Here is a 23,313-nt window from a genome sequence, read left to right on the forward strand (position 1 = left end):
AAATCTGAAAGCTAAATGAAGCTCAGTTGAGAATCTCCATAGGATTCAATAGGCCCATCTAGTGGCTGAAAATATAAATGCAATTTTTTGTCATTTTTTCACAGCCAGATGGCCTCAGAGACACTCAGTGACCCAGTTCCTGATGGATAATGATGTTTAAAGTAGAAATTGTGTCTTTGTTTTTTTGGGGGGTGAAATTATGTATGCAAATATGCTAATTTGCATGAAAAAAAAACAGAATTTAAGGAAAATAAAATCACCAAAAATACTAACAAAACCTGCATAAATAATTAGAAAAAAAAGGGACACTTTGGTTACAGTTTCGGGAGGGATGAATGAGGGTTAATACAGCACAGCAACCGCACGCACGTCCATGTATAACTCTCATTGCTATGTGAAAATAAGTGTATAATTGGAACAGTTTGTTGGAGCTGATCTGAATGAGAGAGATGCAGAGCAGAGGGATGCGAGGAACAGTATTAAGAATACCGCTGCTTTAGAACATTGATTTTGAAACTTGTGAATCCATTAGAATTGTTAGAATTGTTCATATATGAATAGCAGTGGCTGCTGGTGGCAAATTTTCTAGGTGGGGCGCCACATCCAAATATTTTAGCATACATTTAGCATAATTCACTATCTCAACAAATTAGAATACTTCATAAGACCAATAAAAAAAAAAACATTTTTAGTGAATTGTTGGTCTTCTGGAAAGTATGTTAATTTACTGTATATGTACTCAATACTTGGTAGGGGCTCCTTTTGCTTTAATTACTGCCTCAATTCGGCGTGGCATGGAGGTGATCAGTTTGTGGCACTGCTGAGGTGGTATGGAAGCCCAGGTTTCTTTGACAGTGGCCTTCAGCTCATCTGCATGGTTGGGTCTGGTGTCTCTCATCTTCCTCTTGACAATACCCCATAGATTGTCTATGGGGTTCAGGTCTGGTGAGTTTGCTGGCCAATCAAGCACAGTAACACTATGGTCATTGAACCAGCTTTTGGTACCTTTGGCAGTGTGGGCAGGTGCCAAGTCCTGCTGGAAAATGAAATCAGCATTCTATAAAGTTTGCCAGCAGAAAGAAGCATGAAGTGCTCTAAAATTTCCTGGTAGATGGCTGCGTTGACTGTGGACTTCAGAAAACACAGTGGACCAACACCAGCAGATGACATGGCAGCCCAAATCGTCACTGACTGTGGAAACTTCACACTGGACTTCAAGCAACATGGATTCTGTGCCTCTCCACTCTTCCTTCAGACTCTGGGACCTTGATTTCCCAATGAAATGCAAAATTTACTTTAATCTGAAAAGAGGACTTTGGACCACTGAGCAACAGTCCAGTTCTTTATCTCCACAGCCCAGTTAAGATGCTTCTGACGTTGTCTCTGGTTCAGAAGTGGCTTGGTAGCCCTTTTCCTGAAGACGTCTGAGCGTGGTGACTCTTGATGCACTGACTCCAGCTTCAGTTCTCTCCTTGTGAAGCTCTCACAAGTGTTTGAATCGGCTTTGCTTGACTGTATTCTCAAGCTTGCGGTCATCGCTGTTGCTTGTGCACCTTTTCCTACCCAAATTCTTCCTTCCAGTCAACTTTGCATTTAATATGCTTTGATACAGCACTCTGTAAACAGCCACACCTTTCAGTAATGACCCTCTGTGACTTACCCTCTTTGTGGAGGGCGTCAATGTTCGTCTTCTGGATCATTGCCAAGTCAGCAGTCTTCTCCATTATTGTGGTTTCAAAGAACAAGAGATACCCGGAATTTATACTGTAGGGATGGTCATTTATTGAAACTCAAATGTAAATATTCTAATATTTTGAGATACTGATTTTTGACTTTCATGAGCTGTAAGCTCTAATCATCAAAATTAAAACAAAAAAAACTTTTGAAATGTTTTACTTTACATGCAATGAATTTAAAATATATGAAAGTTTCACTTTTTGAAAGAACTTTTTCACGACATTCTAATTTATTGAGATGCACCTGTATATAAATAACTACAAGTCAAGCTGCAGTACCAAGCAGGACCACACGGAGATGCCAACAGACCACTATACCAGTCGCCTTAAATTTATATAAATATACACGGATTCAGAATTATTAAACAGAGCAAAACACAAATAAAAAAAAAGGGGTGGCCCAGCTAGGACCCACATGGGTGAACCCAGGTGGGCATCTTATCTGGGGCCCACTTGGGTGGCCCAGCTAGGACCCACATGGGTGAACAGGTGGGCATCTTATCTGGGGCCCACTTGGGTGAACCCAGGTGGGCTCCCCATGTGGTTCCCAGTTGGGTAATTAATGGGAAATGTGTGCATGGGCTCAAAATGGGCTGCACTATTTGTTTTTATCAAATATACAAGTGCAAACATAATTATTCCCATGGGGTGATTACACACTGTAAAAACTAAAGGTTCCTGGAGGCACCTTTTGGGGTTCTTCACTTTGCCACTGTGGCGGAACCCTCTGTAGAGCCTCTAGGCACCCTTTAAAAAGGGGTGGTTCTCTGAGGAACTTTTAACGGTTCCTGGAAGAACCCTTTTATTAAGAATGGTCAGGAACCACCTTGGTGCTTCGAGGCACCATTTCTCAATTTCAGTTCTTTAATATTTGTTCCCCTCTCCCTCCCTCTAGTTTATTGTTCCTGCTATTGACATATTTAATTATTTTAATAAACAAACTGAAAAACTAAAATGAATACATATCAAACATTGTTTATTGATTAACAACAACAACAACAACATCCATAGACGTTTCAAATAAATATTCAATACTGCACATCACAATCCAATTCATGGGAACACCAGTGTTAATATTGTTATAAATAAAATAAAAAATAAAACTTACACCTTGACAAAACCATAAACAAATAAATGTGACTCAAATATCTTAGAACTTTAAAACAATCATACCTCAAAAATAGTACAATTCAAATGAGCAAATATAATTACAAATTTAATGTACATCGCAGTCAATGATAACATTCCTTCTTGTTCTAAATGGAGGTCACAGATTGGGAAAATTCACACAGGAAATTTTAAGAAATTGATAAGCCTCAAGACAGCTGTAGGTAGCTTGATGATCTCCTCTTGAATACCCAACAAATGCAGCAGAAAAATAGTACACTTTGCTGTACGTTTAACAGCTTTTCTGTATAATGTTGAATAGAACAAAGGCACTTATAAGGTGAAATCATGTTGGTAGCTTCGTCAGCAAGTAGCTCCTCACCATCAGGAAAATCTGCAGTGCTGCTCTCACCAAATGGGTCTCCATTACCACAGTTAGTGTAAGATTCTGTGTAGTTTGTTGAAAAAGGAGGGATTTACATAAAATTTAATAACAAAATATTGACATTTATTCATTTAGCACATGGTTTTATTCAGAGTATCTTAAAAATGAGGAACACCACAGGCAATATTTTGTTATATTAGTGTACTGATTAATGGTTGTGGACTAGTTAAACACACAGTGTATGCATATTTGAATGTATTTATGTATGTATGTGTTCGTGTGTGTGTTTGTGTGTATATATAAATCTCAAAAAATTAGAATATCGTGAAAAAGTTCAAGTTAAAGCATTAGTTTTTTTCTGTAACTTGTTTCAAAAAGTGAAAATTTCAGATATTCTAGATTCATTACATGTAAAGTAAAACATTTCAAAACATTTTTTTTGTTTTAATCTTGATGACTACAGCTTACAGATCATGAAAGCCAAAAATATTTACATTTGAGTTGAATTAAATGACCATCCCTACAGTACAAATTCCGTGTGTCTGCAGCAACACACATTAAAGCCTGAACAATAGTTTGGTGAGCTGTCGAACATGGTTCACTTGGAGCTGTAATGATTTGTTTTGCTAGAGACAATAAGATTGATGATTTGAATAGTAATAGCTTTAACTGCAGCAATCCAATACTGGATTTTTGACTTGAGCTGTAAGCTCTAATCATCAAAATAAAAAAAATAAAAAAAAAACTTTTGAAATGTTTTACTTTACATGTAATGAATCTAGAATATATGAAAGTTTCACTTTTTGAAATAAGTTACAAAAAAACACTTTTTCACAATATCCTATTTTATTTTTTTTTAGATGCACCTGTGTGTATATGTGTGTGTGTATATAAAACGTATGTGTGTGTGAACCTCAAAATGCACAAACTCAGACTTACCTCAATAAATCATATACAGTCCAGCACAGCAGGATCAGGAGCAAGGCTCGGATTTCTCAGAAGAAAATAAAAGGGGGAAAAAAACAACATATAAACTATAAGTAATTGAATGTTTTAGAGCGGTTTCTGATGTTTCTCCGCAATTGTTGTTATTTACACACCTTCAAAAGATAAGGGAAGTCCAGAGAGATCACTTTATTGTCAGCCAGCAACAGACATCAGCAGCTCCAGCAGTCCACTACAGAGCCATATTCATGAAACATACAACGTCTTCATTAACTGCTAAAAAAAGAAAAGAAAACATGGATAAATTATAAACTCTTTAATTCAATTCAGTGTAACATTAAGTGTATATAAGACTGGATTCATATATAATTTTGGATTAACGTTAGGCCTCACTCTTAAACACTATTTCAGTTATTTCAAAGTAAAAAAAAATAAATAGGTCTACTTACATTAGTGCTGCTCAGTGAACCCTGTCAAATTTTAAGAGAACTCAAGTATGTATACGTTCTGAGGAGAGAAAAGGACAAAAACTGTAAGTTAAATGAATCGAAAAATAGTCTACATGTAACATGGGTAACGATTTAACAAACGTAAAAGACAACAAATTAGTTCAGAAAAGAACAGAGTTACAATGACTAAAAGTGAACATAATGAACAAAGCTGACTAAAAATCACCGTTTGTGATTTAATACTCTCCATTTCGTCCCATGAAGTTCATTATGATAGTTAGCATCACGGCTATTAAATTAGCGGTTAAAATGGTATACAACAAACATTTAAATATAAAAACATACAGTTAAGCGTGTCAGTACAGAAATTTGTGTACAAATAGTAAATCTGTATATTTATTTTGGAGAATTTACTCACCTTTTGTTACACAGCACTGTGGTTGTTTCTTTGAGGAGAGGAACCGTTAATGATACTTTGTATTTGAAATCGCACTTGCGCGCGCGCGAGCAGACAGCAGCTGCGCGAGGACATTTTCTTCTTCTTTACAACAGCATACTTTTTTATTATATTAATTGTAAAGTTATTTCATTAGGGAAATAAAAATTCTAAATAGTACACTCGTACTGATTGTTATAATTAGTGTATTTTTAATTAAATCAATGTGTTGAGCCATATTTAGTTCAATAATATTTTTAATGTTTGCTTTAAAGTTTCAGGGAAAACAATATCTACCTTCAAATAATTTTACTTTTGTTTCTAAACTAAAAAATATTTTTAGTTATTGCAGTATTTAAGTTATACAACAAAAGTATTTAAAATCCAACAAATGGAGGCATATAAACGTGCAATCTGGCAGAAAGAAATAAAGAAAATAATCTGTAATACCATGGTGTAGCCACTGCCTGTATGGCCTTATATGTGTATATTCCCTATTGCTGAAAACAGTGTTTTCAGATATAATTTTTTGATATACGTGGCTGATTTGTAGATTTTGCATGTCCCTTTTTTTTTTGACAATTTGTAAGACTATTTAGTCTTTTCTAATCATGCCCAAGTTTTTTGTTTTCACATGCCAAGTGCCACAAAAGTGATTATGTTCCGTACCATTCCAAAAAAGTTAATAATAATAATAATAATAATAATAACAATAATAATAATCAGTCTTATTTCATTTCTGTCACATGAATCTCTGGGTTCCTCCAGATGCTGGCTTTTACAAGTCAGATCTTCCAAGAACCATTTCAATGTTAACAGATCTTACAATAACCATTTTTTAAAATTTGAGTTCCTCCAGGAACCTCCAGAGCACTTTGAGGTCTCTGTGTAATGAAAGGGTGACTCCAGAACCTCAGAACTGGAAACAAAGTGCTTCAAGGATCCCATAAGTTCTTGCAAGAACTGCAAAGACTGAAATGGTTCCTCCAGGAACCCTATTATGAAAAAAAGAGCTTTGAGGCACTTAAATTACATTTTGAAGTTCCTTGAGTACTCAAAAGGATATTTGAGGCACCTTTAGTCTTTACAGTGTGGGTATAAATGTTTTTATGCACATTTACTGTAAACACATACACATACAGTAGTACTGGTCAAAAGTGTGGGCACTATTACTATTTTTAATGTTTTTCCGAATCAGAATGAGCTTTATTGCCAGGTATGTTTACACATACGAGGAATTTGTTTTTTTTTTGTGACAGAAGCTTCCACAGTGCAACAGAATGACAGCGACAGGACAAAAAACACAGATAATAAAAAGAAGAATTAAACAATAGAACAAGTAAATAAGGAATTACAATATACAAATTGACAATTGCATGTAGAAGTATATAACAATAGACAGTTATATGTACAGGTATATTATGTGCAATTGAAATGTAGACTAAGTATGTGTGTTAGATAAATAAGTGCATAAATAGTCTGTGTTCCACAATTATTGTCAGGTGTTCATGAGATGGATTGTCTGAGGGAAGAAACTGTTCCTGTGCTGGCCGTTCTGGTGCTCAGAACTCTGTAGCGTTGACCAGACGAGAAAAACAAAACAGACTTTTTGAAAGAAGTCTCCAATGCTCATCAAGCCTGCATTTAATTGATCAAAAATACAGACAAAAAAAATCATATTTTGAAATATTATTACAATTTAAAATAATGGTTTTCTATTTTAATGTGCTTTAAAATATAATTTATTTCTGTGATCAAATCTGAATTTACAGCATAATTACTCCAGTTATCAGTGTCACATGATCCTTCAGAAATCATTCTAATATGCTTATTATCTGTGTTGGAAACAATTGTGTTGCTTAATATTTTTTATAACCTGTGATAACTTTAGGATTCTTTGAAGAATAAAAGAACAGCATTTATTTAAAATATAAATATTTTGTCACAACATGCTACTACTGTTCAAAAGTTTGGGGTCAGTATTTTTTATTTATTTTTTGAAATAATATTAATACATGTATTCAGCAAGGATTTTAAATTGATTAAAAAAGTGATAGTAAGGACATACGGTTAGGAAAGATTTCTATATTTTGAAAATCCCTGCCAGGATTCAATCAATCAATTCTGTATAAAGCATCACAGGTTCCAGAAAAATATTAAGCAGCACAATTTTTTCCAACACTGACAATAACCAAATATCAAATCTGCACATAAGAATGACCTCTGAAGGATCATGTGACAAGACGAGTTAAGGCTGATGAAAATTCAGCTTTACATCACAGAAATAAATATAAAGAATATTAAAACAAAACCGTTATTTTAAAATCTAATAATATTTCACAATATTACTGTTTTTGTCTGTATTTTTGATCAAATAAAATGGAGGCTTGATGAGCATAAGAGACGTCTTTTAAAAACATTAAAAATAGTAATGTGTCTAATAGTAATAAATCTAATACTAATAGTAATGTATAGTGAGACTTTGACCAATACTGCATATAAACAAAAGACATCCTCTCACTTTCAACTGTTTCCACCAAATTTATTAATATGTGATCAATATCAAAAGAAGCAGTCAGTATCTGGCCTGGCCATGAGCAGCTTTAAGTACTACATTGCATTTCATCCTCAAGTTCTCAAACACATCTGGGTGTTCATTCATATGGTCACATGTGGTTTGGCACTGTCCTGTCTCCCTGTAGCACTCAGTGACATTACAGATGATGGCTTTCCTAAAGACAAAAGTAGAAAAACAATTATTTAATTTAATGCACAATATTTAAAAATAATTATTATTGTTTAATACATCAGTACATGTTGGAATTAACATTAGACAAGCTTAATAAGTGATGACTTTTTTTTTTTTTTACCGTTACCTTTTGTAAACTACTGCAGTTAACTGTTACACTATACAACATTCAAGTTTACAGTATACATTTCTATAATGTGTTACGCACTGCATTTATCTGCTGACAAGATAGCTGAAGCCCTCATAATGCTTGCAATAAAATGGAAATAAAGCTTGGCCTTTTTCACTAAAAAAAAGAATCAAAACGCTAGGCGCATATGTAAACAATGATGGAAACAATGCTGCATCATACTTGAAGAGTTAACGTAAAGAAATACAAATAATCAAGGGGGAGGGGGGGGGGGGGCAATATTTCCTTACCTGGATGGAAATGTGCGCTGTATATCCCAGAGCTTCTGCTATTCTGCTTCTCGCTTCACTGCTGCAATCCAGGCGCGTTTCTCAGAAATCTAAACCCTTTAATTTCCGATTATTTATAAATGAATGTTAGTTCCAGCCCAGAGACAGCACCCAACCACTGAGCAACAAGGATCTCAATTTTAATTTTGACAATTTAAACAGCAGGATTAAATAAATTATCGCAATCCTACTGTGTATCAAGCGCCTGCAGTCATTATTTTGAATGCGCTCGAACATTAACTGGAAACATCCGAGGACCAAAGACGTCTGTAATAACTTGAGGAGGCCAGAGATCAGTTCAAGGTTGCATTTACTCAACGGAATACATCATCCAGCAGTACACTCAATCACCTCACAGGTGGAGTCAATTTACACACACCAAGTTCTTCTCTGCTGCTTTTTAAGCCTGCCCTCTACAGGTCACCCCAACAACTGACAATTCATTGTCACTCTACAACAACGTCACTTCCTTAAACAGCCGAATAGCCGTTGAAATGGTCTATACAAATGTTTTTGCCTAAATTAGAATTTTAATTTTTTTTTAAAGTAATAAGCATTTTTCTTACAGAAAGTAATCTTGGATGTTGATGCAGTGGCGCAGAAATTGGCAGACCCCACCTTCCAGAAACAAGTGGTATGTTCTAACATTACCATTTAACGATAGCAGGTTCACAGGGCTGAACGTTAACGTTTTTGCACCCAAGTTACAGTACTGTACAGGAGTCTTAGGCCACCATTTTGTTTCTTTCATTTTTTTTTTTTAATACTGCCTATAAATTAGCTGTATTTTCTTGTTGTATTCTAATAAAAAAACTCTGAGATAATCATTATACCATTTCCAAAACAACAAATGTAATGGTGGCCGAACACATTTTCACAGTACTGTAGCTGTTTTGTTATAGAGAATGTTTTTTGTAGCACAGGCAACACAATTGTGTAGTACAAGTAAGCATCTGTTACAGAGGTAACTGCATAGGAATTATGGAAGCATGTTTTAAAGCTAGTGAATAAAAGGAAACGATCCGCCCGCATGCCTCTGCTCAATGACGGTGCCTGGATCAGCTGTGATCTGCGTCTCGGGCCGATGACGTCACTTCCAGGGAGGCATGCCCAGGCCTGTTGGACACGCCCCCGTCCCCTGACTCCACCCCCATGTCAAAACAGCGCCACAAAGTGAGACGCGCAGAAACGTGAAGCTTAAAGGAAAACGGTATCGCAAGCTCAAACTTGACTGAAACGCAAAATAAAAGCTGCATTGCAAATAAATTAGTAGATATGGCCATGGAAAATATGTATCGCAAAATCATTGCTTTTGCTCTGTTTTATTTATCTATTTTGCAATTCTTTATTTTTATTTGCAAAACTTATTTTCTTTTTGCAATACTTCATTTTCTTTTGCAATTCTTTATTTTTCTTTGCAAAACTTATTTTCTTTTGCATATATATGCGGCATTAAATTGACTCCATAAGGGTCAATATAATTTAAACAGATGTGTTCTAAAAAAATTCACCCCCCTCAGAGTTGTCATGAAGGGCAAAATTTGCTATATAGACCAAAATAATTTTTTGCACCAGGCTGTAAACATGTTTTTTTCTGCTGTAGAGTTGGGCATTTTAACATGGGAGTCTATGGGATTGAATCCCTTTTGCAACCAGCCTTCAGCGGCCAGTCGATGAATTACAGTTTTAGTTACTTCCATGTCGGCTTCATGAGAGGGAGCGGGAGGTTGCCGCTTGGTGCAGAGGTTATTTGGTAGAGTTGAGTTTGTTCTTCATAAATCAGTGGAATCAAATCAGTTTGATTGAATGCAAATAATTGTCCATATTTGGACAAGCAATACCCCAAATTATGAGAATATGAACCAGGTGTACTGCTTATTTTAGTGATAAGTAACTGTTCATTTGTGGTGAAGCCATCACAAAAAGAGTTTATAATAAATAACATTCAAACTTTATTAAAGACAAGTACACTAATACAAGTGAAGTGATAATAAAATAAGAACAAATGAAGACATCAGATGCAAAAACCGTCTGAAATTTTCAGGCTCTTATGTTTATGTTCAGTTATTTCACTGTAATGGCAATGAATTGAATGATGACCTATATTTGCCTGATAAAAATTATAATTTTTTTTAAAGAATTTCAGATGGACATATTTTGACATTTGTGATTAAATGAGACAAATAAAATTTTTGTGTGAACTATGCCTTTAAATGTTGCCCTGTGCCCTTGTTGACACAGAAATCATTTATGATAGAATATTATATCCGATACCATTATTGTTCATCCTGAAAAAATGTAAAAATGGAGATGACTGCTTATTTATTGCAAGGGCTTAAATATGGAATTTAATCTAACTTTAATGCTTTTGATGTGCTTTACAGGAAGCTTGAAAAAAATTCTTAACCAAATTACCAGAAAAGAGGCAGAAAAGTCAGCGTCAAAGTGGCTAATCGGTGACGGGAGGAAACCGCTCTGCGAAGTCACGTAGTAGAGAGCAAGATAGGTAAGTCTTAAGATATTCGTGATTATTAAATGGAAATACAATCTTTAAAAAGACAAGAATCGTCTGTTTTAACTGAAAAAGTGGCACAGTGGTTGATTAATTGTTGTCTTTTCAAAGGGCCGTTGGGAGAGCGAGGACAGAGGTGTGAGGAGCTGCACGGTTGGTTTGTTTGTTTGTGAAATAATGTATTTTAGAGTTTTCAGATATGCGTATACAAACGATACAAGTTATTCCAAATAATGTTTGGCAGGAGCTTCACTTTAATTTTTTTTAAGATGCTTATGTTTTATAAAGTTGTAAATACACAAGTTATAATGGTCATGTTCAAGTTATTCCAACGAAACCACGTTTAAAGCATGCAGAATACAAGTTATGAAGATTTTTTTTTTTTTTTTTTTACACAAAATAAAGAAGACATTTTTTTCAGGAGCTTAAAATTTACTTTTTTTTAAATAATTGTTTTATGAAGTTGTAAATGTACAAGTTCGGGGTGACCCCGAATAGTCGACGATTCGATGCTTCAATTCGAGGAGCCTGATTCGACTCCCAATCTCACAGTCGAATATTCGCGGGGTGTTATGATCATACCATTTTGGCTATATGGGGGTGCTCAATGTCTGATTTCACATAGAACTACCAGTTTTCTCCCAATAAGTTAATATACAGCCTATTATGATAATGCCGTAAATAAGAATCTGAAAAGGAAAAAAAAAAAAGCTTTAAATAAATATTTTAACGTGCGTGAATAAATACAACCACCCCTATAGATTTAAATTTCACTTTCCATAATCTGTGACCGACAGAGGAGCATTTTGGCGGCAAGGATTTAAAACTTTAACAAGACTCAAACTGATGCAGAAAGACTGGATTTTTTTCGATCAGGTAGGATACAAGTGATTTCAAAACATTTCAGCCGGTTTATATATATCGTGTATTATTCATCTCGTATTAGATGCATTTGGTTGAGTCGCTGCAGTAAGCGCTTTATTGAACAGCGATTATCTCTTCAGTGCGCAGCGCGAGCAGGACAAACAACTATACAGAATAGTAATAACTATGACTGGGACTGTCACATAGGCCTACACATAACATTATAATGAGAACACTATTATAATAAAACGCTGTGATTTTTTTATTGTTTATTTTCCCGTGTTTTTGCACGTTGTTGCGTTAAGAACGCGTCCACAAGTATAAATAATGAAGCGTATTTTATATGAGATAAATGAGTTAAATCCCATTGAGTAAAAAAATTCTAAATGATTAATTCTACAGGTCATTCAGCGCGCGCAGCTCAAAACAGAAATGCAGAACATTAATAACTGTCGTATAGCCTACATAACTTTATAATGAGAGCACTATTGTAAAAAATGTTGTGAATTCTTAGGGTTTCGCTGACGTTTAATGTTATCTTTTAATCAAAACATAAAACATTATTCACTCCGTTTGTATCTGCGAGGCGTCCATTACACATTTTCCCTGCATGTTAACGTCAGTATTTATGACTGTCTAATGTCTGACTTGACTCTTGGTAATGTATTTTGCCCCGCCCCCAAATATATGATTCGACTATCAGTCAGCAAGATTCGAAAATTCCAATTCGACTATGAAAATCGTTAGTCGGGGACACCCCTAGTACAAGTTATAATAGTAATGTTTAAATTATTCCAAATAAACTTTGCTTAAAAGCATGAACTGGTTTCTGTTTATTGAATACCTTTAGCATTTCAGTGGATTTAATGTAATGTTTGTATTTAGGGGTGTACTGTAAAATAAGGTAACCCAAACAGACAAATGATAGCCCATGTGTATACTTGTTGTGGCCTATAAGAGACCTACATAAGACCTAGCTGGGTCCCATCACTAACCCATGTAGGCAGACTCGTAGGCACCAAATGGGAGCTACCTGGTTAACCCATATTGATTCAACGTCGATTTTTAGTTGTAACGGTCAGAATCGGTCGTCAATCAAATTTCGATGTTGAATCAACGTTCATTATTTGGTCGGTACATCAGAACATTATTACGTCGAAAATAAAACATTGATTTAACATTGAAATCACGTTGGCTAATCAACCGACAGCCGACGCATCTGATCGAAATCATAACTTCTGATACAGGTTGAAAATTGGTCAGAGGAATCGGAGATCTGTGCCTGCACTCTCACAGAGTGGAACAGGCCTGTAAATGTACCCGGGTAACTAAAAATAATTTTTGTATATTATATATTTATATAAAATATTTTTTCTTGCTTTTTTTTTGTCCAAAGTTGTGATGCTAGTTTTTGAAACACTGCAAAAAGAAGAAAGAAGAAGAAGAAAAAAAAAAGCACAATTTCAATAAAATATTGTGCTTCACATTTTCATTCATTTACTGTTTATTTATTTATTTTTTTGTTATTTATTTATTTATTATAAAGAATCTGGGTGTATTAATCTGGCCCTCTTAACTGCCCAATTTTCTCTTGTGGACCCTTAGGAAAATTAATTGCCCACCCCTGGTCTACATGCAAGCAGGCTTTCTAATAAAATAAGGTGGTTGAGTATTCATTAAAAAATAAATAAATAAATATATATAAAAGTTCTGCTTTATCCGACAATAACGTGCAGGGTGTCATATAACTACATTTAAATAAATTAAATGTATGATTTAATAATAATTTAATTAGATTCAAGTTATTTATTTATGTAATGTTTTAATTTTATATGATTATTTATGTAAATTCTGCATGACTGTGACGTGTTGAACATTGGAGCCGAGTTCAAACACTGGAGCGGAGGGAGTTGCCATGGAAACGGAGCGGCAACACAACGACTGACAAGCAGGAAGCTCCGTTTCTCGCTGCTGTTTTTACTGTTTTCGGTAAGTTTAGTCCCTAAAATCTCACAAATATTAAATACAGCTATTCCTGACACCTCTCTTGCTTGTATTTGACTCGTTTCTGGTGAAATTTGTTAATAGAAATGGTTTAGTGTCATCGAACAAATCCGTTAGCATCTTAGCCGTTTTCAGAGGATGTAACCTTAGGCTAACTCCATAGACTGAGCTCTTTTTGAAAGTTTGGGATTTTATTCACATCTTTACGTGTAGATGAGAGGTTTTGACAGTTATGGTAATTTTTCAGTGGGCGATTGGAAATAAGCTCATTTATTTAACCTAAATAGCCAACACTGTACCGTTAATCGGTGACGTCACTTACATCAGTGGGACAATTAACTGAATCTAGTTCAAAAGTATTTGGAGACAACATATAGGCTGCGTCCGAAATCGCATACTACTTGTGTAGGTACTACATTTGAATTCGAACGTACTACTCGACCGTTAAAAAAGTACGTTCTATATAGTATGAATGAAGGTAGTATGAATGGAATTCGGTAATACTACATCGGACATGTTGATGTTGTCACGTGTCATGCGTCTTCACAACCGCGAACATTTAAAGAGCCCACTTCACTGCGCGAACATCGTTAATGATTTAAATTCTTAACGCTTAAGGAACCGTCTATTTAAAGAAAGCAGCGTTAACAAGCTGATGTACTACATTGAGGTTAATGTAACTCCATCTGATTGGTAATGTAAAAAGTAATCTTTTTACACCCAATTCACACAATCGTTTAATCTGTTTGTTAAACCCTCAACAAGTCAGTCCTTTACTTGGATGATGTTAAACAAGTACAAGTTAACCACAATGAACATCAACAATGTTTTTCCCTGAGGTACTTTACACTTGAAGACACAATTGTTGCGTATCACGTTTGCTCCCAGTGGTCAAAAAAATCCGAGCTGAATTGGGCAGAGAGTGCAAATATGTCAGCTCATCAAACGTGTCGGAGTTATAATACATCAAAATGTACAGCAAAAAACCCTAAAAAATCCGCACCCGCCTTTAAACAAACAAAAACCTTGGCATGAATTTGGGTACGCAATATGACGGCTTGTCCATGTAGCCTAAATACAACGATATTTAAACGCTGAAAATACTCTCCCGATCAACTCCGTGACCGCGCGCGTTTCTCACGCATCACCGGAAACACGGCATGTCGCAATCTATGACTTCTTCTTCTTCGTTGGGGTTTTACGGCAGTTGGCATCCTTAGTGTTGCATTACTGCCATCTACTGTCTCCCTTTTGACTTACTATATCTTAATTAAATTGATTAAATTCGTCCTTCCAGTCTAGTCCTCCTCAAAAAACTAAACAAACATCTCCGTCCATGGTGATTATTTCCACACGTTACTATATTTTTAACATTATACTCTACTATACCTATTTCCCGTAGCTGACTCTTGAACTCTTGCCTTTCTTGTATATATTTCTTACATGATATAAAGATATGCTTAATTGTTTCCTCCTCCTGACATTCATCACATAGTCCTGTAGGATGTTTTCCCATAACATGAAGAGTTTTGTTTAACTTGCAATGACCAATCCTCAGTCTATTTATTACAACTTGTTCCTTCCTTTTATTTCCCTTTTTACTTTCCCTATCATATTTTGTATCATGTACAGATGTCTCCCTTTAATTTCATTATCCCACTGCTGCTGCCATTTTTGCCTTATCCTTTTCCACACTAAACTCTTCCCTTCTGATTTTGATAATTTAATTTTGATGTCAACATGTTCTTTTTTTGTAGCTTCTTTTGCCAGTCTGTCTACTTTCTCATTTCCCTGGATGCCCACATGTGCTGGCACCCACATGTATGTGATATTTTTCCCTTGTTTACTCATTCTTGAGTTTGTAAATAAAATTTCATAAAGTAATTCCTGATGATTTCTAGTTAGACCAGACTTTATACTCACGAGGGCAGATACAGAATCACTACATATTACAACACTGTCCCATCTAGATTGTTCAATCCATTCTAATGCTATTAATATAGCATATAACTCTACTCTATACACACTTAAACTATCAGATGTTCTTTTGTTTACTCCCAAATGATATCTAGGGATATACACAGCAGATCCCGTTGTCTCTGTTTGTAAATCCTTTGATCCATCTGTAAAAATTTGAATACTATCCTTGTATATATTGTCCATATATCTATAAAATTCACTGACTATATCTGTAATCCCACTGCTGCCTTTTATTATTAGAAGCTCTGTGTCCACCTTTGTATTTTCCATTGTCCAGATTGGTTTGTTAGTCCACACCACAGAACTAGCAAATTCTTTGTCGTATATGTCCATTTCTTTTGCTATTAAATCTCCTGTCCAGCCAAAACTTTCCTTTTTCCTCCTCTCCTTCTCCCAACAATTTTCTAGCACCTTTTTTGTTGGATGATTTAGTTGGCTATCAATTGTTTCCTTCGTATCCATAGAGGCATTTCACCTGCTTCAACCTGAAGTGCACACACTGGGGAAGTTCTAATTGCCCCTAAACATACTCTTAAAGCTCGTGCCTGCACAACATCCAATTCAGTTAACACAGATTTTGCTGCTGACCCATACACAGCACAACCATAATCTAATTTAGACCTTATCAGTGCTATATAAATATATTTCAGAGCTGAAAAACTTGCTCCCCATTCCAATCCTGCAAGACACCTCATTACATTAAGCACTTTTTTACATTTATACACCGTGTACTTTATATGTTCCCTCCAAGTTAATTTTGTGTCAAAATATACTCCCAAGAATCTAAAACACTCTACTTTCTCTAAAGTGGTTCCATACATTTCCACCTTGCATTCCTTAGCCTTCCTTTTATTTGTAAAAATCATTACTTTTGTTTTTTCCACTGAAAACTTAAATCCCCATTTTATCCCCCACTCTGCAACTAGATTAATTCCATTTTGTAATTTCTTGTTTATAAATTCACCATTTCTTCCTCTCTTCCATATAGCTCCATCATCTGCAAATAGGGATCTCCCCATATCCACTGGATGCTCTAAGTATATATCATTAATCATGACGGAAAATAAAATTGGGCTAATTACACTCTCTTGTGGGGTCCTGTTTTCTACATTATATTGTTTTGATACTACTTGTCCTATCTTTACCTGTATAATCCTTCCATCTAAAAAATCCATGATCCAATTAAACATTTTCCCACTAACTCCCATTAAATACAACTTAATTAAAAGTCCCTCCCTCCACATCATGTCATACGCCTTCTCCACATCAAAAAACACTGCACCCACTGTCTCTTTATTTACTTGAGCTTTTCTTATCTCATCCTCCAAATTTATTACCGGATCCATAGTATTTCTTCCTTTTCTTCGCTTTGACATCTATCAATTATATCTTTACTCTCCAAAAAATACACAAGTCTTTCATTTATCATGCGCTCCATTAATTTACAAATATGTGATGTTAGTGCAATTGGCCTGTAATTTCCCAGCCTACTTGGATCTTTACCTGGCTTTCTTATTGGAATAATTACTGCCTCTTTCCAACTTATTGGTAACCTTCCCTCCTCCCACACTCTGTTATATAACATCAAAAGTTTCTCCTGACTTTCCAGACTTAAATATTTTAGCATACTGTAACATACCTGATCTTTCCCTGGCGCAGTTTTCCCCGCCCTATTCAATGCCCTTTGCAGTTCTCCCATATTAAAAGGGACATCTTGTCCTCCATCTCCATTATTTTTCCTGCCCACTACACCCCTATTCTCGTCCTTTGTTCTTTCTCTACCTCTTTTCCCCTCCTCTGACAAATTATTAGAGCTATTTATTTTAACAAAAGCTTTTGCCAACATCTCTACCTTTTCTATATTAGTTACTGCAGTTTCATTACCTTCTATCATAACTGGATAACCCCATTCCCTTCTATCACCCCCCATCTTTTTAATCATACCCCATATTTCTTCTATTGGAGTTGTGTTTCCAATTGAATCACAATAAGTTCTCCAGAATTTCCTTTTTGCCTGTCTTACTGTTCTCCTAACTTCTGCCTGAGCTTGTTTATACTGAACCATATGTTGAAAATTATGTGTCCTTTTAACTACCTTGAATGCTTTATTCCTTTTTAATTACTTCCTTACATTCATCATCCCACCACGGCATTTCTTTCCTTTTATTTTCCCCTTGCTCTTTGGGATAGCCTCTCTTGCTGCTAATATAATACCTTGTTTTATTTTGTAATCTAATGTTTCAACATCCATTTCAAAGTTAATTTGACTTAGGTATTTATTACTTTCTTCCTGAAATTTTCCCCAATCCGCTTTTCCAAGATTCCACTTGTCACTTATATTTTCTATATTTAATATTACCTCTACATTTATTCTGCACCATACTGAGTAATGATCACTTCCAATTGTTCCTTCTCTATACACTGACCAATCACATATTGCTGCAATGCTGTTTGATACTAGTGTAAGATCCAGTACTGACTCTTTCCCCGTGTTAACATCTATTCTTGTACATTCACCATTATTTAGACACACTAAGTTCTTCTCATCTAACATTTCTTCAATTATTTGACCATTAATATCATTTCTATCACTCCCCCACAATGTATTATGCCCATTAAAATCCCCACACCATACCATACTTCTACAATCTTGCCCCTCTACCTCATCAAGTTTCCCTATCTCTAGTCTTTGACATGGGTTATAATAATTAACTATCACCAACTCCTTCTTTCCAACCCACACTTTTATTACCACATACTCTTGATCATTTCCTATACCTAATACTTGGTATGATACACCCTGTTTTATAAATGTTGCACATCCTCCTCCTCCCTTCTCTCTTCTATCATGCCGTACTGTCGCATAACCATATAAGATAAAATCAAATTGAGTTTTTAACCAAGTCTCTTGTACACATATAACCTCAGGTAATTCTCTCCTACTAGCAACACATTTCTTAAAGTCTTGTCCGTTAGCCAATAGACTTCTTGCATTCCATTGCAAAATTAACATTATTAATATTATCACCCAATACATGGATTCTCTTGACTTGCTTGCATCCTCAATTCCTCATTTATTTCCTCCCACTTCAATCCTATCATATCCAAATGATGTTCTGCTGCTTTCACAATCACCTGAATCCTTTCTGTTTTTGATTTTATTTCAAATGTTGCATTTATTACTCCTGCAATGAATGTGACCAATTTCTTCTTCTCTTTCCAAGCATTCTTCTTATCTTGCTGCTCATTTACTTTTCCTTGATCTTTATTCTCTCTTCCCCCTTTATTCTGTTTTTCCTTTCCAGCCAATTTAACTGCATCAGCATATGATACCTTCTCTTTTAGCCTTATCTGTTGCACCTCCACTTCTTTTTTAAATACCTCACATCCCCAGTAAGCCACACTGTGATTTCCTCCACAATTACAACATTTTGGTTTTGTTCCCTCACCACACTTCCCATATTCATGTCCCCCTCCACATCTAGCACATCTTAGCCAAAATGTGCAAAGGGAAGCAATGTGTCCAAACTCTTGACACTTGTAACATCTCATTGGTTTTGTTACATACTCTCTTATATTATATCTTACAAATTCAAAATGAACCTGCTTGGGTATCTCTTTCTCCTCAAATTCAATTAGTACTGATTCTGTTTCCTTTTTCTCTACTCCTTTCATCATTCTTCTTACACTTTTCACTGTACCATTTTCCACTTTAATGCTTTCCACTAAATATTTTATATTAACATCAATAGGAACTCCATATATCACACCCTTGCTTCCATTGATTCTCTTTTCCCCAACTCTTACAGCCCTAAGGACTTTTATTTTTTCCAACACTTGTTAGCTTTCTAGCCTTCTCCATTTGGACTTTATTATTACATCCAATTAACAAGTTTCCATCTCCTAGAATTCTAGCATATCTTACTTCTCCAATTTGTCCTTTGATGATTTTTGTTAATTTAATCGGGTCAGTTTTCTTTATTCCGCCCTCTCCTTCAAACCTAACCACTACATTCATTGTACCCTCTCTCATTCTTTTTTCCCTTTCTTCACTTCCTTCACTTTCCGTTTCTTCAATGCTGTGTTTCTTTTTTCTTTCTTTTCCGGCTTTTTCCACTCTTTCCCTTTCCTACATTTTCCCACTCATTTATCCCCGCTTCATCTTCCTCACTACAAAGCACACTGTTACTCTCACTATCTGTTTCTTTCCCTGCCATTGTCCCCCAGGTTTGCAAGGAACTTCTCTGGAGTATCGTTCCGGACCTGTACAGGCCGTCGGTCGATAGTCGCAATCCAAGTTCCTCTCACCTATATTTACTATCCTCACAATACCTTAACTTCACAGTCCCCAGTCTTCCCCGCGTTTGTATGTATCTGATCGTAAGCCAACACACTCCAATCCGGAAGTCCAGAACCCTTCGGCGCAATCTATGACGAAACCAGCGGGAGCCAATGAGCGTTTGATATCGCTGCCATAAAACTTCTTATAAAACTTCTTAACGGCAAATTTAGAATCTGTTACTATAGCTACAGAGGAAGGAGATACATATCATTTATGAATGGTTTGAATTTGTATCTGTTCCTCACACAAAGCATCACATGGATACCAAAGATTTGAATAAAAATAAAATACTTTTATGATCATTTTATTTAATGCTAGTGAATGACAGCATATTAATAAATGTATGTGCCCCATGTTAAAACCAAATTAATATTGCATAAGTTAAATGTTCTCTCTCTTTCTCTCTCTCTCTATATATACATATGTGTATGTGTAAAGATTCTAAAATTAGATATTTGTATTGAGAATAATATATAACATAAAATATAATTTAATTTAATGCAGTTGACCGATTTATTTATTTGCTTAATTTTGAAATTATGTTTCATTCTGTTTTGACTTGCCGTGTCAAAGATTAAATTTAAATAATACTACACTTCATTAAAATATCTGTAATATGTTTATTGCAATATTCCATCACTGCCACACATGGCCCAGCTCTGGATGAAAGGGTACATTGCCGACAGGAGGCCAGCTTGAGGCCACATTTGGGCCAAGATCGCTTGCTATGTGGGAAGGACCACACTGTTCATGATGGAACATCACTCTTAGGGCAACCTATTCATTGTCTTTACTTTTGAATAACTGAAATACAGATTGTCACTTTCTATGGTGAGAAGTTCATCATTTTCAGTTTACTTGTCTCATATCACAAATGCTATAAAGTCCTACTGCAGTCAGTATATATGCTATTAAATAAAAGTATGTAGACAAATTTTGTAACTTGCATGCAATTATGGCAGTATTTTTAAATAAGTGTCATGGTGGACAGAGCATTAACAGGCTGTGTAACACTGAAGGGCCAAATACAGAAAATACCATACAGTAGTTGTACAACTGGTGCTTCTAAAGGAAAGATCATGGATTTGTTAAAATACAAAAGGGTGCTTATTGGTCATGTATAACCGCACAAGTAGCCAAACGTACACACACACACACACACACGCGCACGTCTGGTTTGCTATCCTTGTGGAGACTCTCCATAGGCGTAATGCTTTTTCTACTGTACAGACCGTATATTCTATTGCCCTACACCAACCCTACAACTAAACCTACCCCTTTCAGGAAACTTTCTGCATTTTTAGATTTTCAAAAAACTTAATTCTGTGTAATTTATTAGCTTGTTTACCCGTGGGGACCTCAATTTAGGTCCCCACCGTGACACGAGTCCCCATGAGTCTGTGTGTATTCAGGTTTAAGTCCCCACCTGAATAGAAAAACAGGTACGTACACACACACACACACACACACACGACTACCATGATTTTTCCAAGTAAGACCTGTTCCTAAATCAGCATATTTTATTGATCCTGTCTGAAAACATAGTCCCTCTGGCCCTAAACCTAACTAAACCCTAAAATCAGAGGGAAATGACAGGTGGTGAACACTGAATAGCACGGATGCAATGTGAAATCACCATTTGATCAATTAATTAAATGTAACAGCCTACAAATAAAAATAAACAAAAAAAAAGACATATTTGTAATCTTTAATTAAGTTATTTTAATTAAGTTAACTGTAATCTTTTTTTTTCCATAGTTGCAACGCTATTTGCTGTTGCTCAGTGTTGCTTTGAGCTGATTGGTTAAGCTGACTGTCACTCAGGAATCTGGCCAATGACTAGCGAGCGCGCCGTTTTCCCGCTCAAATTTGAATGTACACTTTCACAGCAGTGACAGTGTGCCGCTGCTGCTAGGCTTCTGCAGTCTGCTGCGGTCGCTCCTCTAGTAATAGCTTTTATATGTATTATCTGAGTGTTGAATTCATATTTTGAGTGAGTTTGTGTTGTGGGATGACGATTGAGAACGAATAAACGCGAATATGGACACTTCTACCAGCAGCTAACAGACAAGCAAACTGCAAAAGGTAAGTACCTTTTATTAATGTATAGCCAAATGTTTTATAGTTACATCAAGATTGAAGTGAGATGCTAATCACGATTACATATCATGTCCTACCAGTTAATGTGTATTACTTTAGTATGAGCTAATACTGGTTAGTTAGGGCTGGGCGATATATGACCATGTCACACAGAAAACCGCAACCTCACTTGAATGGTCAAATACAGAAAGTCATCTCAAAATTCACTTGACTTAAACACAGTCGCTAATGTCTGGAGTCAAGATAAACATTCAGGTGGAAACCCGGTGACCTGTCCGTATAACTTACTGGATCTGTGCTTTTAGTCCGTAGACTATTGTGGATTAATATAAGACTTATGTTATGTATTCATGACCTCATCATGAGAGTAACCCTAACTGATAAGGTAGAAATGCAATTTTTAGCTATTCAATTCCTCCTGGGGGCTCTGAAGAAATGTTTATGAAGAATTCATTGATAATGTTATTTTACATCTGAATAATAAAATTGCTTGACAATCTTGTACATATATTTTAGTAATTTTTTTCAGTTTAAAAGGACTAGTTCAATTCCAGAATGAAGATTTGCTGATAATTTATTCATCCCCATGTCATCCAAGATGTTCATGTCTTTCTTTTTTCTGTCGAAAAGAAAATAAGGTTTTTGAGGAAAACATTCCAGTTGACTCCCACTGAAGTCCACTATATGGAGAAAAATTATTTTCTTCTCAAAAACTTTAATTTCTTTTTGACTGAGTAAAGAAAGACATGAACATCTTGGATTACATGGGGGTGAGTAAATGATCAGGAAATATTTATTCTGGAAGTGAACTTGTCCTTTAAGTTGAATATATTTAATTCAACATTTTTATGAAACTGTTCTATGTTCTTCTCCAGTACAGTATTTTAAATGTAATTGTGCGGTATTTCTTTAAAAAAATAAATAAAATGTAAAATTTTAATTTCTTACGGCATCTGTACAGACTTTGTATTTTGTCTTCTAAACAAAACTGAATTTTCCATCTTGAGCATGCTTTGACACTTTATTGAAGGCTTTTGATTGTAATAATTGGTAAAATAACAGTGTTTCTCTGTAGAACATTTAGTGCTTTCATTGTAATAATCCAGGAAACATCTGTAAAATAAGGGTTTTACACTGGAAAAAAGGTCCTGTAAAAAAACGGTCAAATGACTGGCAGCTACAGCTGCCAAGCAAAAACCGTAAAATTAAAAGTAAAATATCATAATTGTAACAAGGAAAAATCTG

The 23,313-nt window shown here is 35.4% G+C and overlaps 2 long non-coding RNA genes across 2 annotated transcripts; both read right to left on the reverse strand.

Moving 5' to 3' along the window:
- Nucleotides 1-2,695: 2,695 nt before the first annotated feature.
- On the reverse strand, nt 2,696-5,137 carry LOC131529814 (uncharacterized). Its single transcript, XR_009268225.1, has 4 exons — nt 5,041-5,137; nt 4,623-4,680; nt 4,168-4,449; nt 2,696-3,291 (listed from the first exon to the last, which is right to left on the reverse strand). It is a non-coding gene; the product is annotated as an uncharacterized LOC131529814 (long non-coding RNA).
- A 2,556-nt stretch (nt 5,138-7,693) lies between these two features.
- Nucleotides 7,694-8,626, reverse strand: LOC131529815 (uncharacterized). The gene is made up of 3 exons (XR_009268226.1): nt 8,458-8,626; nt 8,228-8,323; nt 7,694-7,790 (listed from the first exon to the last, which is right to left on the reverse strand). It is a non-coding gene; the product is annotated as an uncharacterized LOC131529815 (long non-coding RNA).
- Nucleotides 8,627-23,313: the final 14,687 nt, after the last annotated feature.

The sequence above is a fragment of the Onychostoma macrolepis genome, chromosome 22, assembly GCF_012432095.1.
Source record: "Onychostoma macrolepis isolate SWU-2019 chromosome 22, ASM1243209v1, whole genome shotgun sequence".
Taxonomy (NCBI): Eukaryota; Metazoa; Chordata; class Actinopteri; order Cypriniformes; family Cyprinidae; genus Onychostoma; species Onychostoma macrolepis.